Source organism: Molothrus aeneus, chromosome 11 (genome assembly GCF_037042795.1).
Source record: "Molothrus aeneus isolate 106 chromosome 11, BPBGC_Maene_1.0, whole genome shotgun sequence".
Classification (NCBI taxonomy): Eukaryota; Metazoa; Chordata; class Aves; order Passeriformes; family Icteridae; genus Molothrus; species Molothrus aeneus.
The window spans coordinates 12,527,439-12,533,354 of NC_089656.1; the positions used below are offsets into that span (position 1 = coordinate 12,527,439).

General features: G+C 39.7%; 1 long non-coding RNA gene across 1 annotated transcript; it reads left to right on the forward strand.

Annotated features, from left to right (window-relative positions):
* The first annotated feature begins 92 nt into the window (after positions 1 to 92).
* Positions 93 to 5,232, forward strand: LOC136561409 (uncharacterized). The gene is made up of 3 exons (XR_010784340.1): positions 93 to 350; positions 2,406 to 2,454; positions 4,747 to 5,232. It is a non-coding gene; the product is annotated as an uncharacterized lncRNA (long non-coding RNA).
* Positions 5,233 to 5,916: the final 684 nt, after the last annotated feature.

Sequence of the window (5,916 nt, forward strand, 5' to 3'; positions counted from 1 at the left end):
ACCGACACGCGATGGCGGCCCCTCAACCCCGCCCCCCCACGCCGGCATCGCCGCCGCGCCGCCCCGGCCCCGCCGCCTCCGTCACCGCCTTCGTCGCCTGCTCGCCCTTCCCCGGCCGAAATCCGCCCACCGGCCCCGCGGGGGTTGCGCGGCACCCTCCGGCACCCGCTGGTGCGCAGGGAAGTGTTTGCCGGGCCGGAGCTCCCCCCCGCCCCGCGGAGTTCGCGTCGGCCCCTCCGCTACCGGTGGGTGAGGGGAGCCGCGACCGCCTCCCCCGCCGCAGCCGGAGCGGGGGACCAGGCTCCCCCTTCCCCGCGGGGGCAGGATGGAGAGGAGCCCTAGCGCTGACGGTACGGCACTGCCAGCCGGGCCGGGGGCCCTGCCCTCGCACCGCGCTCCCTGAGGGCCCCGGGGCCGCACAAAGTTACATCCACATGAGTTACACCTCCTGGAAGACCCTCAGGCTCGAGACTGAGGGGCCTGAGAGGCTGGGAACCCTAAAATCTGGTGATATTTTGGGTTTCTACCCATAGGTCCTATGCACCAGTCATAGAGGATATGGAAATGAAAATAGAACGGTAGCATTGGTGTGTTCCAGCCTCCAAGAGAGGCATAGCTACTACACCCAAAATTTGGCTTTGTTAAAGTAGTAATGGACTGCCCAGAATCGTGATTCAAAGTGACCCGTGGTCCCTGATTATAATAGTAAGGAATTGGCCATTCAGCAGATTTATCTGGGATGTAATGAAAGCTTTCTTGTCTTCCGCTAGCAGATTAATAGTTTTACCCTAAGCCAGTGAACCCCAGGCCGCAGCCCCCTCCTAATGTTCTTTCATTGCCTTTTTACTGCTCCCTGCAAGGCAAAGGGATGGATGGTTCAGTGCCTGGAAGGACAACAGGGTTCAGGAGCCAGGGTAGTTTCACTCTAAATAATTTAATTACTGCTCCCTTCCCTGGGCCACGGTTATTATCTGTCATCTGACACAGATAAGTAAGACATGACGTTTTTCAAGAGGGTAAAAAATCTTAGGGGCAAATAAAAATTAAAAGGCTGTAAAAGAAAAGGGAAAGGTGAACCATGCACTCACTGTCATACCCATAAATGTGCTAGTAAATGCAATAGTGGAGCCCAATTTTATTGCCACAAGGCTTACATTTCTGATTTCCATTCTGCTTCTTCTCTCAAAGTTTGTGTGTTTTATCAAGGAGTTGTTTTCCTTCGTTGTCACAATCAAGCTACCAAGCAACTGCTGCACTCATCTAGATCTCCAGATATTCATTACAGTGTGTTTGGATAAAAATTAATTAAGAAAGTTGTTTATGGTTTTTTTTTTTTTGTTAAAAGTTTGCTTTTTAAGTGCACACAAAGAAGATAATTAGACTTTATTTCTAAACTATATATAGCACCATAGCAAAACAAACTCTCATTTGCAGGAGCCTGATCTTCTCAGCTCTTTAATTATGTCTGTCTCAACTCTTTGTTTGGCTTTTGTCAAATACAAGCTATTCTAAATCTATTACCTGCTGAGGCTACTGACAGTGTTGCAAAGCAACAAACAAAACCAGTCTGCTGCCTTCTGGGAGCTTAACAGCCCTGATAGACGACTTCTTTGTTTTTAAGCCACTTATACAGCACTGATAGAAGATAAAAACATAGATGACATCCCCAGAATATAATCAAATCCTTACAATATGAAACTGATTGTTGTTACAAAGATAACATGTACCAGAAAGCAGACATTAGATGGTAATAGTGCTTAGTGATTCTACAAACATGCTGGTGCCCTGTGTTCTGTAGTGCAGGATTTTCAGGTAGATGGGTGTTTGCAACAGTCTCACACGTTAATCAAAAGGTGGGTTGAGTGTGAATGTAAAAGTGCAGCTGATTTCAGTTGTTGGTAGGCTGCATTTTAAGCTCTCCCATGATTGAATCTACTGTAGACAGCATTGACTCCTCGAAAAAATGGACTCATAAAATGAAAATGCGAGCTAACTATAAAATTGCCTTTAGAAACAAGAAATATATGAGAACAGACAAGGCATAGGAAACAAATTATTAAGCATATGCTGGAAGTATAGAGAATGACATTTTACCTTAGAACTTTGAAAAATATTTATTAGAAAAAGTGCCCATTTGAGGGTTTCAAAATAGAAGTTCACTACCTGGATTATGAGAACTTAAAACACCAGAGATTGGTATGAGAGATCCAAGTTAGGACAGCACCATAAGGCTAGACAATGCTTCTGAAATGTTTGCATGTGAGCAGAAGCAAACCTCAGAATAATCATGCAGGTAGATATTTTTGTTCATTTTGGTAAGGTTCATATTTTATAAATTACTTTTTCCATTCTACTATGGAAGCAAAATGTAAGTCTGGACTCCTTTATTTCTTCTCTTGTTACAGATTACATAAATTGTGTGGCTCTTCCCTGATGCTCCATAAATGGCCACTGGTAAGTTATGTTTATACAGGAGTGTGTATTGTCTAAGTGCTAGACAAAAAACCCTTTTGTTTCCACTAGGGTTTTATCTGATACTAATTTAATGAAGTTAAGATCTTATCTCCTTCAGTTAATGAGAAAAAAGTCAGACTTAGTTTGGTTAAGTCCGTGAGTTTTGCCCTATCTGCTTTTTTGTGTCTGACTAATATTGCCACTAGATACATCTTAGAAAATGTAATTCAATTCAAAAAGCTTGAAGAATAAACCAATTAAATACCCCTGAACAAACCAAATTGAAATAGCATCAGATTATGGGAAACCAAATCCACGCGATATTCATTAAATGGGTTTAGAACATGAAACAAAACCAAGGTAAAAATTGCTATTAAATCTGAGTGAATTTGAAACCTTATACATCAGCTTTGTGCTTGTTCACATGGTCATTCTGGTGAGTTTAAGCATATCCTCACAGCATAAGTCCCCCAAGAATGTGTTGCTCATGCACTTAATTAATGGAAGAATGAGCATGCACTGAGCTCCTTAAGGGTCAGCACTGAAGGGGTGCTGTGTAAATATAAGCAGTACTCATTGCAGCTTGGAGCTTATGATGGAAATATTGCTTCCAGCCATGTGTTTGATGGTTTGAGCTGGTTCCCTTAGAAATTCTACCATACAGAGTGAGTCCTGGGACCACTTTGATGTTTGTTTTGAAATGTACATTCTGTTGACACGGGAGTTATTCACAGGCGTCATAAAATTATTCAGGACAGTAAATCTGGGAGTTTAGCCAGATCCCAGCAAATGACAATTTTTATAAGCACTTAAAAGCAGACATGATTTTTTGTTAGTTTTTCAACCTTAATGATTTCAAACAACAAAGAGTATCAACCATGTATTTCAGGAAACAGAATCAGTTCAAACACAAATGTAAGTGCACCTGTTTCTTTTCTTTGGCTAAAGCTGAGTGACTTTGTTTACAAAAACAAATTCACTGATTGTTTGCCCTTTGTTTTTACCTTCATCTTTCTATCACACAAATTTCTGCAGGAAGTGGTTTAAGCAGGTTTGAGAGCGACTATAAGCACCAAAGTGCTATGCAATTAAAGAAAAAGGTCTAAATTTAGCTTTCTATATTTACCTTCCCCTGCTCCTAGCTCCATGTCTCCTCCTACTCCAGCAGCCTTCAGCATTTGACTGGTGCTGGCACTTGCCCAGCCCCCTCTGTAAGGCAGTTCTGCTCACTAAGCTGGCAGAAAACAATACTTTTATGAAGGTTAGTTTTTTACTATCAAAATCACATGAGTACAAACATGGAGTAAGCTAGGAGCAGAGGAGGAGGTAGTAGAAAATATCCTTTTAAGGAACAGAAACGGTGGGATGTCTCTGTCTTTTCCAACTGCATTTATTTAATACTCTGAAGATTAACATTAGTCCTTCTTTTATGGAAAACTTAGCTTCTATATACTAAAGTTTTTAAAAACAGATTGTAAAATGAGCTTTGACATCCCATCTTTTAATTTTATTTGTCCTATCTGGTTCTGTTGCCTTTCAGGTGCCTTTTTCTTTTCACTGCCTTATCTACTCTCACCAAGTTTATTATTTGTTTACACATATCTTTGTTGCACATTATTGCAAGCTGGTTTTGTTCAGTGCTGTCCATGCTGCAATGCAGAAGTGGGAATAGATGTCTTCTAAAACATGGACAAGTTTTCAAATGTTAACTTTGCTAGGAGGGCAAAAAAACACCAGCAAAAATATGTCCATCTTCAGGTAAACTTCAAAGGTCTCTAGGACTTTTTTATCACTATTTTGATTAATGCCATAAACTTTGTATTTTAATTTTACATTTCTCTTGATCATGTAATCTTCTCTATTAAAAGGGGAATGAGCAGTACATAAAATTTTTCCCAGTCAATTTTGGGAGTTTATTTGGAAAAAATAGTCCCTTGAATATAATACTTGTTTTAAAACAGATGGTTTGTGTTTAATGTTTTAGACAATTAAATCATTCAGCTTTGAGACCCTATCCTTTGATTATCTATGTTGAATTACTTCAGGAGCATCTGGATATTTATTAATGAGAATGAATGAATCACAGTTCTTTGTTTTCCTGGAAAACGACATGGGAGTCAGAATCATTGTTTCACAAGTCTTATAGCACTGCAGGGATTTTTTAATATTATGCTCTTTGTCCATGTCTAATTTGAAGGCTATTAAAAGTAATTATGTATAAAAACAAACTAAGGAGGGTTTGTAGCTGTAAAAAATAGCATCTTAAGGATAAGTATTTTTTTCTTGTTTCAGGTCCCAAATTAGCATGTGGGTACTATGATTGAAGAATATGAAGCCCTTAGTTATGATGTTTGTAACTGAGTTCAACAGCATTTAAATAAATTTCTTCTGGATGAGACAGTTTAAAGACATCTGTTGGGTTGGGTTGTTCTTTTATCTTAAGTAACTCTGGCCTTCTAATGCAACTGCTCAGACTTTCTTCAAAACAGTAAAGTTCCTCTCTGTTATAGATTCCCCTGTATTATTGTCAGTCCTTTGTTGATATACTTGTGGTACCTGTCTCTCTCTCTCTCTCTGATTAAAAGCAGGAGTATTCTGAGATTCTGATTCTACTCAGCAGTAGTTGCATTGACACTCTGTTTGCAAGCAGCTGGTTACTAGAGGCTGAAGCCAATGTCATCATTTTGTTTGTATTATCATGCTGAGTCCAAACTTTGCCATTTAAATACAACCAGATGTTCCTTAGCAGAGCCATTTTGAATGCAGAATATTACAGTCCAACCCCATCAGTGCTGATCCCACTCTTCCATCGTTGCTTGTAGTGCACTCCTGTTACTTTTCTCTTAATTACTGAATTACCTTGAAACGTTTGTACAATACAAATAAATTTGGACCTTTAATAAAAGTTCTCTGCTATTTTATTTAGAGACCTTATAATAACACAATAGTTTACAGTGTAGGAACAGTTGTTGGATGAACAGAAGTAAGGACAGCCTTTATTCCCTAAACTTTCAGACTTCTGGGGGATTCTGTAGTTGTACTTGATCCAAAAGTAAAGTTTTCCAAAAAATAATCTCAAAGACCTCTCTGTATAGATTCTGCACAGTGTGTGCTAATCAAATATGCCAATGCATGTTGGTCTCATACATTTTGCCTCTAAGGGGAACGGTCTAGTGTGTGCATGTGGTAAGAGTGACAAATAAGTTCTAATTAGCAAGCTTTGTAAAAGAAAGAAAACCATGTTGTTTCACAAAATAAGATCAGAATACCTTTGAAGTTTTCACTCAAGTTCTTGCCCAAAGAACTCCATGTTCCATGAGCAAGATTTTCAGAATGTCTCACTATTTAAAAGTACACCTTAAGAACTGCGAGGTGTAATATCTTAATGCTAAAAGAACCTTTAGGAATAGGGATTTATTGCCAGTCCATTTGCCTTTGCAGTAAATAGGATAGCCCTATTAA